Raw genomic sequence first — 12,871 nt, forward strand, 5'->3', positions numbered from 1 at the left:
TAACTGAGGTCAGTTGGGTCTAAGCCTGTTTTTTTGAGCAGAGGCTCCACAATGGCATGTTTAAATGCATTGGGAAAAACCCCTGTGGAAAGGGAGAGGTTCACCATATTGTTAACCCAGGGGCCAATTACATCAAATACTTTGATAAAAAGCCTACAAGGAAGGACGTCATCTGAGCAAGAGAAGGTTTCATCTTGTTCACTAGTGTCGAAATATCAACCAAAGATACAGCAGTGAAGGAAGACCAAGAGGAGCTCAGAGACAGTAGGGGTTCCCTAACAAAGGGGGAGAGATTTTCTCTTTGATCAATTTAATTTTGTCAATGAAAAATCTCAACAATACATTGATGTCAGCTTCACAGAAGACAGGCGTGATTTGAGGAGCAGGAGACACGAGAGAATTAATCGTGTCAAACAACACATTGGGGTTTTGCTTATTTGCTGCTACCAGTTTTCTGATGTAATCAGATCTAGCAGTTTCTACCATCTCATTGTAAGAAGTCATCAGATCCCTGAGGTGAAGTCTATGTACCTCAAGTTTAGTGGACTTCCAGAGACGCTCAGTCAGACTCAGGAGATTCATTTGTCCAAGGGCACTGTTTTTTCTGAATTTTCAAGTTTGATTGAACAGGTGCCACTTGATCCAGTATTTCAACACAATGATCAGTGAAACAGTGAATCAAACTGTCCACGTCTGGGCAGTCATCAAAGGAAAGAGGGTCAAACATAGCAGACAAATTGTCTGCAGTATCAGCTGAGATGACACGCCTCTGAGACCTAACTTTCAAAGGCTTAGGTTCAGGGATGAAGTCCAGGTTAAACAAGACAAGAGAATGATCACTCAGATGAACATCATGTACAGATACATTAGAAATGTCCAGGCCAAGAGTAAAAACTAAGTCTAAAATGTGGCTTTTTTGATGAGTGGGTTCAGAAACATGTTGCTCAAAATTAAAGGCTTCTGTTAAAGTTATTTAGCAGAACAAGATGTGACGTCATCAACATGAAGATTATAGTCTCCAAGAATAAGAACAGATTCCATTTGAATAATGGAAGATAAGAAGTCACTGAAATCTTTCAGAAAACAGTTTCTGGTCAGTTTTCTGCAGTGTTGAACAAGAGACATGTCTTTATCAAATACAACACCCAGGTTTCTCAGGCTCAGTTTGACAGACTGACTTAAGTCACCCAAGTACTGACTCAACCCTGGAACTTTATCATCAGGAGCAAACACCAGAGTTTCAATTTTGTCCACATTTAGCTGCAAAGTGTTTTCACTCATTGTTTGATTTCTAACAACAATTGACTAAGTTCAGCCTCTGGGGCTCAGTTGGATCAAAAGAGCAGTAGAGCTAGATGTCAGCAAAAACAATAAAGGACCCAGAATAGAACCTTGAGGGACTCCATACAACAGATCTGCCGATTCATACCTCATTTGATTGGCAGATATGTTGCGCACTTAGATCCATAAAGTAGATTCCAGGCGTGCATTGGTTTCGATGATTTTAGTTCTCTGTAGACAGAAACACACAAACACTTGACTCTGCTGCTTCGCACATGCTCGCTCTTCATCGAATGACTCTAGAGCCGAACGGACCAATACTTAAATTTACACATATCCTCTTCACCATCTACACTTCAGACTTCTGCTACAACTCAGAGCTGAGTCTCGTCCAGAAGTATGCTGACGACACTGCCATTGTTGGATGCATCAGGGACAACAGCGAAGACGAGTACAGGAGTCTGATATGTGACTTTGTGGACTGGAGTGAGAGGAACCACTTGCAGCTGAACACCTCAAAAACCAAGGAGCTGGTCTTGGATTTCGGGAGGTCCAGGACAAAGCCACGTCCAGTGTCCATCAGAGGCGACGAGGTGGAGATAGTGGACAACTATAAGTACCTCGGTGTGTGGATGGACAGTAAACTGGACTGGTCCTGCAACACAGACCATGTGTATAAGAAGGTTCAGAGTAGACTCTACTTTCTGAGGAGGCTTCGATCATTTAACATCTGCAAGAAGCTCCTCTGCATGTTCTACCAGTCTGTGGTGGCCAGTGTCCTGTTCTATGCTGTGGTGTGTTGGGGTGGAAATGTGTCCAAGAGGAGTGTCAACAGGTTGGACAGGTTGATCAGGAGGGCTGGTTCTGTGGTTGGAATGAAGCTGGACTCACTGGTGACAGTTGCTGAGAGGATATCATTGAACAAACTACTGTCCATCATGGATGATGACAGTCATCCTCTGAACACTGTCATCAGTGAGCAGAGAAGCAGAATGAGTGCACGAATGCTCCTACCCAGGTGCAAAACAAATAGACTCAGGGACTCATTCATCCCTCGGGCTATTAAATTGTACAATTCTGAGTTCGGGGGCAGGAGTGGAGTGAGAGTATCTGGATGTTCTGTTCCATGTTAGTCTCTGTATCTTTGTCTTTGTTGTTTTTCTTTCCTTGACCTATGTTCTTTGTCTTTGTCTTTAGACTTAGATTGTGTCATCTTGTTCTTCCTCTTTATGTTCTTCTTATTTTATTTTTTATGTATTATTTTTTATTGTTTATGAAAAATTGCTGGCTATTGGTAAAAAACAATTTCCCAAAGGAGACCTCCTGAGGGATCAATAAAGTTTTACCTTACCTTACCTTACCTTATATTATCAAACCTTCCATTCTCAGTCTAAAACGGATAAAACCGGAGTCCGTTTCCGTCGCTCCAACACGACGTCACCTCCGGGTCTTAATACTTTGCTTTATGGAGAAAAAAGGATCAATTCAGAGTGTACGGTCGTTTATTCACCGCTTCAAAACAAACAAACATGCAAACTTTTACGATCGATCGGACTCGCTCTTTGCCGGCAGCTGTACAGGTCGATAGCTCCGGGAAAGACGCTCCTGGGTTATGGGTCTTCTCTATATTTAAGGGAAAGTTTCCTGTCCAGGGGGCGTCTGTTCCGGGGCAGTGGTTCTTTGATGTTAGTTCCCGTCTTGAGTCACCTGGAGAGCAACCTTGCTTCCCTGTTGTGTGGGCGGATTCCTTTGTCTTCCAGCCCCCCTCTTTTGGGTGTGTTCTTTCTTGCTCTTTTGTTTCACGTCCACGGGTGTGAACAGAGCAGACAGACAGTCCTTCATTAAATCGCTGAATAATCTCTAGTCTGTTTCAAGCTACCCTTGAGACAGTGTATATCAGTATGAAAGTGAAATGTTGGTTGTGAATGTGTATTTAAACGTTTAAGCGCTTAGATGAGGCTAGTATTTTATACTCTATATTTTGATCATCTTTTTAGCATTAATTTAACTTATGGCGTATACGTATAGTGTAGAATAATTTCCAATCTAACAAGTCTCACCATAAACATTCACAACATTCTCACACATGCGCATACAATACATACTTCTAATTTAAATACATAACTTGTCACGGGTAATGCACAAACTCAGACGCCTCCTGTCAGTCTAACACACGAACAACTATCACACTTTCTGCGTATCACTGACATATTATTACCATTCGCGTCACTCTTATTAACTTTCTCGTACATTCACCCACCTGTAGACAGAAACACAGAAACACTTCACTCGGCTGCTTCGCACATGCTCGCTCTTCATCGAATGACTCGAATGAGCCGCACGGACCCACAAAGACCCTAAAGCTGCCCATAGTGCCTGCTAAAGTTTAACTCACTGTCCCTGTCTAAAAATAGAAATACAATTGTTCTGCACACATGAATGATACAAATTAACAAAACTCACAAAATAACATAAAATAATGAAAAATAAATAAATAATAAATAAACAAATAACAAAGGGGTGCTCTTTCCATATGTAAATATTACTATTGCTCCACAATATTCTTTAATGCAGTTCTAATTTAAAAGGTTTCCGTCTCTCACAGTCTTAATACTCTTGACTGTGTCGAAGTTCACACTTCAGCCGCTAGGTGGCAACAGTGTAAACTCAAGACTAACATCGACGCCAGAAGAAGAAAACCACGTGACTCAGTGGTAAACAAAGGATCTTCACTCTCCTCCATTTTCTTCCACCAGAACACACCGAAGCAGCTCCAAACGGAGGACAATCCTGCAGGAGATGGAGACCACAGTTGGTAAATTGAACTTTATACATGAACTAGTTCCACTTTTAGTTCACCAGCTTTAAAATGAATTAGTTCAGTTTATAATTCAGTATTTTCAGAAGTTCACGTCTCCAAGAATGAACTAGTTCATAGTTATTTTCTCTCTATATGTTGCTACGAGCTATTATTATTATTAAATTAGTGACAAAGCACATATATAACCAAAGTCAACAATTATTATATCTATTTTAACATAAACACAGTAATCATATTTTACAGAGATATCAGAAAGTATTTTACATTTAGTTTGAGAAATCACAGGAATTTTAAGTTGTGTTTTTGTAATACTACTGTCGTGTCTCCAATAAGTAGAGGCTTTAGTGGGTTTTTATAACTGTTATGAAGTGAACACTTGGATGCTGTTTTCAAATGTGTGGATAAAATATCACTAGTTTGGCCTCTTTTTTTTTAAGTACACGAAAGAATTTGATGAAACTTCCTGAGTCTATTCTTCAGTTAGTCTACTTCAGTCTAGATCAATTCCAGCCATGCTAAACTAGGGGTATTTTCTATACACAGTTAAAAACGGTACACATTGAGATTTAAAGGAACATTTTAAAACTTTTAAAATATTTGATAAGATATCTTGAAAGTAAATGCAGTTTCTTTAATGGAAATATCTGGATTCATTCGTGAAATTTAACTATTACATGTTTCTATTACTTTTAAAGAGCTTCTTGTGTTTATGTTTTGTATGAGACTTCTGGCTCAGGCACAACCGTATTAAGCAAAGTATGCGCGCACGACACATTTAGCAGACTCTGGGTGTTGGCTTGATCGCTGTTGATATTCGTATATCATGTAATTCACGTCTAGTGTATTTTTGACGCATTAGTTCACGATACCTAAGCTTAAAAGTACCCGAAATATTCTCCAGTTGTGATAAAGAAGTGGTTTTGTTTAGTGACTTCGGCAAAACAAACAAGTATTTTTTTTCGAATCACTTAATAAGTGAACATTACTGTAGCCACTAGATGGCGTAAAACAAGTCAACTAATTTCATCTTTATAGACCAGAAGTTAACAGAACTTGGTTACAGGTTGATGTTTGGAAAATGTTACTTTCACTGGTTGATCCTGTGAGTCTCCTGTGATACTGAGGCAGTTCTTCAAGTCCTTCTCGTTCATCATCATAAATTCCTCCAGCTCGATCTAATTGGTCAGTGACTCAGGTGTGTTTGTGTCGCTGCAGATGTTCAGCAGCTGCTGGTGATCAAAGAAGAAGTTGAGGAACAGAAGTGCAGCTTCAGTCTGATTAAGGAGGAACATGAACTCATTAAAGAAGAAGTTGAGGAACAGAAGTGCAGCTTCAGTCTGATTAAGGAAGAACATAAACATGAACTCATTAAAGAAGAAGAGGTGGAGAATATACAAGATGAAGAAGAAAAAAACTCCCAGTTCTTCCACACTCCTGTTGATGTGAAGAATGAATATGATGATGACACCAACAACCTGACTCCACAAATGAAGGCAGAAGATGATGGAGACAACTGTGGAGGACCAGAACCAGCCAGCTACTTGCATACACCTCTCCATCCTGACCACCAGAGGGGGCTGTCTTCTGAATCTGACACTGATGACAGTGAAGACTGGAGAGAAACCAGTAACACTCAGTCAGGTTCAAACTCTGTGGAGAAACCAAAAGTTCATGTCAGTGAGAAGAAAGATGATCAGAAATCACTGATCTGCTCTGGATGTGGGAAGAAATGTTCTTCAAAATCTGGTCTGACCTATCACAGAAAAGTCTGCGGACGAGAACCTTGTCGTTGTTCTCATTGTGGAAAATGTTTTGGAAAGAGAAGTATTCTGAAGGATCACATGAGAATTCACTCAATAGAAAAGGCTTTCACCTGCACGGTGTGTGGTAAATCCTATAGTCAGAGTTGCACTCTATTGACACACATGAGAACTCACACAGGAGAAAAACCCTTTACCTGCTCTCATTGTGGTAAATGTTTTACTCAGAGTGGGAATCTGAAGAAACACATGAGAACTCACACAGGAGAAAAACCTTTTACCTGCACGTTTTGTGGTAAATCCTATAGTCAGGGTGGAAATCTGAAGCAACACATGGTAAGTCACACAGGAGAAAAACCTTTCTCCTGCTCTCAGTGTGGTAAATCTTATACTGAGAGGGGGACTTTGAAGAAACACATGAGAAGTCACACCGGTGAAAAACCTTTCACCTGCACGTTGTGTGGTAAGTCCTATAGTGAGAGTGGGACTTTGAAGCAACACATGAGATTTCACACAGGAGAAAAACCTTTCGTCTGCTCACAGTGTGGCAAATCATTTACTGAGAGTAGGGATCTGAAAACACACATGAGAATTCACACTGGAGAAAAACCCTTTACCTGCTCTCATTGTGGTAAATGTTTTACTCAGAGTGCACATCTGAAGAAACACATGAGAATTCACACAGGAGAAAAACCTTTTACCTGCTCGCAGTGTGGTAAATGTTTTACTCAGAAATGTGATCTGAAGAAACACATGAGAACTCACACCGGAGAAAAACCTTTCTCCTGCTCTCAGTGTGATAAAACTTTTAAACAGAAATGGAATCTGAAAAAACACATGAGCATTCACGATTGAGAAAATCATCTGCTCGCACTCTGGTCATTGTTTTTATCATCTTTTAGATATGAAGTGAAATCCTTCATGTTGTTTTTGCTGTTAACCGAAAGACCAAAGTTCTGTTTCACGACTACCTTGGTATGCAGACCCCCCCCCCCAGGAGTCTTCTAGCATCAAAAGCCCGGCCAAGGTCCACACATGGCCGCAGACCAGCATGGCCAGAAGAGCAGAATGACTAGGTGACCTTCAGAGTATTAAATGTATTTTTCTTGTTCAATAAAATGCTTTCAGGTAAAGAGACGCCAAAGTAGGAAGTCACATGAAACATATTTCCAAATATAAAAGTGTTTTGATGTTTATATGCTGTTTGAAAATAAATGTGGGGGTGAGGAATCAGATGTTACCCACCAATCAGGAGCACGAGTGGATGGCTTTAAAGAGGACTGCATGATTCAAATCACTCTCTTGACCCTTTTGCCTTCATCCTCTTGACTCTTCCCTCCCGTTTCTGACTCCTGCCTGCTTCCTGCAACTTGGTGAGAGGAGCGCCCAGCTGCTTACCTTCTCAAGACGCAAGCAACCTGCACACCTTCAAGCTCCAGCACCCAGCCAAGTGTGGCTGAATCTCTCTGGCTCCACCAAGCAACCGAACTGCTATTCCAGAAAGATCCGTGAGTCAAAGACTTGTAAAGCCTCGAGCAGAATAAAGACATGTCTCTGGTTGGTAACGCCAACACGGTCAAGGAAGATTTTTGCCAGCATGCAGCAAAGAACCAGGGCCGGACCTAAGAAGACCCGACATCACTGGATCCAGGGCCTTCATTCATGCTTCTCCTGCTCATCCTCCTCACCTCAACTTCCTCGTCATCATCACGCCTTCCTCTCTCCTGAAACTGTAACATTGTCACTCTTGCATTGATTGATGTGTTGGGATTTTTCTAATTGATCAGAGGCAGCAAGATTAGCTTAAGATAAGTCTTAAAGCTTTCCCAGAAGTTGACAATTATCAAAGCCTTCAAGTCCGTTACTTCCTGAGTAATTAATATTGTTACTTCCATGATATCAAAGCAAGCATCATCATTTCATTACATTGTTGTTAACTGTTCTCCCTTTTCCCTTTGTTTCTTTCAATAAATCCCATAAAAAGTACGCCAGTTGCCTTTACAATTTTTCATATTTTTGTATAATCAATTTAAGAGCCTCTTTCTCAGTAAAGAACATTAATAACAAGTAGTAACTTCAGTTAATGAGATTGATTCAAACTAGTGTTTCATAATTAATTAATAATGCCAATTAATTATTATCCAAGTAAATTTAATAGTATGCAAGTCATTTTTATTTGTATAGCGCTTTTCCAGACCAGGGTCACAAAGCTCTTAAACAATCGCAAGCGCAAATAGAGAGGAAGATCGTTCCAAAGCTTAGGAGGTGACATAGCTCAGATGGTAGAGTGGTTGCCTGCAGTCAAAAAGGTTGCAGGTTCAATCCCAGCTCCAGACAAGCTTGTGTCGTTGTGTCCCTGAGCAAGACACTTCAGCCTGATTGCTCCTGATGGTGAACTTGGCGCAAGTGTGCAGCCTACTCCCATCAGTATGTGTGAATGGTTGAATTTCCCCTCGCTGGACTAATAAGGGATTCTAAAAAAAAAAAAAGTAGCAACAGCCTGGAAGGATTTCTCTCCTCGGGTCCTGAACCGTGTGCGTGGAACCATCAGTAGATTCTGATCCACAGACCTCAGAGCCCGAGCTGGGGTGTAAGTCTGGATCAGATCACTGATGGAAGGTCTGACCATGAATAGATCTGAAAGTAAGAATCAGAATTTTAAAGTTGATCCTTGAAGAAACTGGAAGCCAGTGAAGAGTTTTAAGGATCGGAGAAATGTGAGTTCTTCTACTAGAGCGGGTCAGAATTCTGGCTGCAGAGTTCTGAATCAACTGTAGGCGAGACAGATCCTTCTTGTTAAGACATGAAAACAAACTGTTGCAATAGTCCAGGCGAGAAGACACAAACGCATGGATTATAAGATCCAGATCATGTCGTGACAACATTTTCCTAAGTTTAGAGATTTTTCTCAGTTGAAGAAAACAGTTTCTGGTCAGTTTTCTGCAGTGTTGAACAAGAGACATGTCTTTATCAAATACAACACCCAGGTTTCTCAGGCTCAGTTTGTCAGACTGACTTAAGTCACCCAAGTACTGACTCATCCCTGGAATCTTATCATCAGGAGCAATCACCAGAGTTTCAATTTTGTCCACATTTAGCTGCAAAGTGTTTTCACTCATTGTTTGATTTCTATCAACAATAGACTAAGTTCAGCCTCTGGGGCTCAAGTGCAGCAAAAACAATAAAGGACCCAGAACAGAACGATGAGGGACTCCACACAACAGATCTGCCGATTCAGACCTCATTTGATTGGCAGATACACTAAAACTGCGCCCAGAAAGGTAAGATGAGAACCATTCTAGCACAGACCCAGACAGTCCCACTTCATCCCTCAGTCTACTTAGCAGGATCTGGTGATCAACTGTGTCAAAGGCTGAGGACAGATCCAAGAGAACCAGAACAGTGGATTTACCAGAGTCAGCCGACATCATGATGTCACTGGACACTTTCAGTAAAGCTGTCTCCGTAGAGTGATGTTTACGGAAGCCAGACTGAAACTTCTCATGGATGTCGCTCTGATCCAGGAACAAGGACAGCTGCTCAGACACCACCTTCTCCAAGATCTTGGACAAGAAAGGGAGCTTAGAAATAGGCCTGAAATTACTGAGGTCAGTTGGGTCTAAGCCTGTTTTTTTGAGCAGAGGCTCCACAATGGCATGTTTAAATGCATTGGGAAAAACCCCTGTGGAAAGGGAGAGGTTCACCATATTGGTAACCCAGGGGCCAATTGCATCAAATACTTTGATAAAAAGCCTACAAGGAAGGACGTCATCTGAGCAAGAGAAGGTTTCATCTTGTTCACTAGTGTCGAAATATCAACCAAAGATACAGCAGTGAAGGAAGACCAAGAGGAGGAGAGGGACTCAGAGACAGTAGGGGTTCCCTAACAAAGGGGGAGAGATTTTCTCTTTGATCAATTTAATTTTGTCAATGAAAAATCTCAACAATACATTGATGTCAGCTTCACAGAAGACAGGCGTGATTTGAGGAGCAGGAGACACAAGAGAATTAATCGTGTCAAACAACACATTGGGGTTTTGCTTATTTGCTGCTACCAGTTTTCTGATGTAATCAGATCTAGCAGTTTCTACCATCTCATTGTAAGAAGTCATCAGATCCCTGAGGTGAAGTCTATGTACCTCAAGTTTAGTGGACTTCCAGAGACGCTCAGTCTTTCGACAAAGTCTCTTCAGACTCAGGAGATTCATTTGTCCAAGGGCACTGTTTTTTCTGAATTTTCAAGTTTGATTGAACAGGTGCCACTTGATCCAGTATTTCAACACAATGATCAGTGAAACAGTGAATCAAACTGTCCACGTCTGGGCAGTCATCAAAGGAAAGAGGGTCAAACATAGCAGACAAATTGTCTGCAGTATCAGCTGAGATGACACGCCTCTGAGACCTAACTTTCAAAGGCTTAGGTTCAGGGATGAAGTCCAGGTTAAACAAGACAAGAGAATGATCACTCAGATGAACATCATGTACAGATACATTAGAAATGTTCAGGCCAAGAGTAAAAACTAAGTCTAAAATGTGGCTTTTTTGATGAGTGGGTTCAGAAACATGTTGCTCAAAATGAAAGGCTTCTGTTAAAGTTAAAAGTTATTTAGCAGAACAAGATGTGACGTCATCAACATGGAGATTATAGTCTCCAAGAATAAGAACAGATTCCATTTGAATAATGGAAGATAAGAAGTCACTGAAATCTTTCAAGAACACCGCCGGAGGAGCAGGCGGGCGGTAGATTGACACACAATAGAAAGGTCTTGTAGAACCAACCAAGATCATCTGAGACTCAAAAGAAGTGAATTCCTGTGTCTGAATCACTTTGCAAGAAAAACTCTCCCTAAAAACTGTAGCAAGACCTCCCCCACGACCAGAGAGGCGAGGCGTCACCAGGACAGCGCTCCAGCTGTGGAGGACACCATCAGAGACTGCTTTGAAACAACAGACTGGGATGTGCTACTGAAGTGTCATGGTGAAGACATCGTGGGTCAGACACACTGTCTAAAGGATTATTTAAATTTCTGCTCGGACGTTGTCGCCCCTACTAAGACTGTCCGCTGTTACCCTAATAATAAACCGTGGGTAACAAAGGAGGTCAAGGATGTCCTTAACAGGAAGAAAGTGGCATTCAGGAGCAGGGACAGGGACGCCATGAGATCAGCTCAGCAGGAGGTGAAGCGATGCTTGAGGGAGGCAAAGGACACCTACAGGAGGAGGTTGGAGGAGAAGCTGAACCGAGAAGAAATAAGAGAGGTCTGGGATGGTGTTAAAACCATCACTGGACACAAGACCAAGGCCTCGCTGTGGACACGGTGGAGGAGGCAAACGGACTAAACGACTTTTTCAACAGGTTTGAGCAGGTCACCTCACCCTCACTGCTGCCCGTTTCAGGACCTGCCCCACCTTCTTGTGCCCCCTCAGCTCCACACAACCACTTCCAAGCTTCACCTCACTCCAGGTACACGATGTCCTTCGGAGGATTAATCCAGGGAAGGCTGCTGGTCCTGATAAGGTGTCTGCTCGACTCCTAAAGACCTGCGTTGCTGAACTAGCTGAGCCACTATAGCATATCTTCAACCTCAGTCTACGGCTGGGGAAAGTACCAACTCTGTTGAAGACTTCCTGTATCGTTACAGTCCCGAAAAATATCATCTACACTTCAGACTTCTGCTACAACTCAGAGCTGAGTCTCGTCCAGAAGTATGCTGACGACACTGCCATTGTTGGATGCATCAGGGACAACAGCGAAGATGAGTATAGGAGTCTAATACGTGACTGGAGTGAGAGGAACTACTTGCAGCTGAACACCTCAAAGACCAAGGAGCTGGTCTTGGACTTCGGGAGGTCCAGGACATAGCCACGTCCAGTGTCCATCAGAGGCGACGAGGTGGAGATAGTTGATAACTATAAGTACCTCGGTGTGTGGATGGACAGTAAACTGGTCTGGTCCTGCAACACAGACCATGTATATAAGAAAGTTCAGAGTAGACTGTACTTTCTGAGGAGGCTTCTTCAAGAAGCTCCTCTGCATGTTCTACCAGTCTGTGGTGGCCAGTGTTCTATGCTGTGGTGTGTTGGGGTGGAAATGTGTCCAAGAGGAGTGTCAACAGGTTGGACAGGTTGATCAGGAGGGCTGGCTCTGTGGTTGGAATGAAGCTGGACTCACTGGTGACAGTTGCTGAGAGGATATCATTGAACAAACTACTGTCCATCATGGATGATGACAGTCATCCTCTGAACACTGTCATCAGTGAGCAGAGAAGCACAAATGCTCCTTCCCAGGTGCAAAACAAATTAGTGTTGTGTCGTTCGAAAGAACGAATATTTTGAGTGAACGTACTGAACCGAATCACTTCATGAAGTGATTCGTTCCTTTCTCAGTTCAGTTGAACTCACTCAGCCGCGATGTGGGAGGGATTCTGTGACTCGCTGAATCCTCGGCGTCAGCGAGCGACGCAGCAAACAAGGATTTCTTATTTTAATATTTTTTTTTACTTAAACGAGGCCTTTTTAATGTATTGTTGATTTCATTTAAGTTTATATTACATTTTATTATTATTATTATTTTTGTTTTATTTTGACTGAACGAGGATTCTCATCCGGTGATTCTATTCCGGTGATTCTCACCCGGGATTCGAGAAAGATTCATTCAGTGAAAAGGATTCTCTTCCGGTGATTCTATTCCGGTGATTCTCACCCGGGATTCGAGAAAGATTCTTTCAGTGAAAAGGATTCTCTTCCGGTGATTCGTGCGTCAGGGATTCGGTCAGTGAACGAGGATTCAAGTTCGGCTGTGAACACACCTCAAGATCTTCTATATTTTCTAAATCCTCACGAATGTCACTGGTCCTTGTCCGTGAACGCACCGGGCGTCTTTTTTTTTCTTCTTTTTTTTCTTGCATTGTCCCTCAAGTGCAGTGAATGTTAACTTCGGGTCTGAATCATTAAACCTAGTAACGGATTGTTTGGCTGCGTTCAGGAAGTAGATAAATTGCAGTCAGGG

General features: G+C 42.1%; 1 protein-coding gene and 1 pseudogene across 2 annotated transcripts in view; both read left to right on the forward strand.

Moving 5' to 3' along the window:
- LOC148080571 (uncharacterized) overlaps positions 1-12,871 on the forward strand; it is an 85,530-nt gene that overhangs the window by 44,681 nt on the left and 27,978 nt on the right. The gene's annotated exons all lie outside the window — the stretch shown is intronic.
- On the forward strand, positions 4,069-6,722 carry LOC148080577 (uncharacterized; annotated as a pseudogene). The gene is made up of 2 exons (XR_015710867.1): positions 4,069-4,096; positions 5,318-6,722. The product of XR_015710867.1 is annotated as an uncharacterized LOC148080577 (transcript).

This window comes from Callionymus lyra, chromosome 4 (genome assembly GCF_982586985.1).
Source record: "Callionymus lyra chromosome 4, fCalLyr1.hap1.1, whole genome shotgun sequence".
Lineage (NCBI taxonomy): Eukaryota > Metazoa > Chordata > Actinopteri > Syngnathiformes > Callionymidae > Callionymus > Callionymus lyra.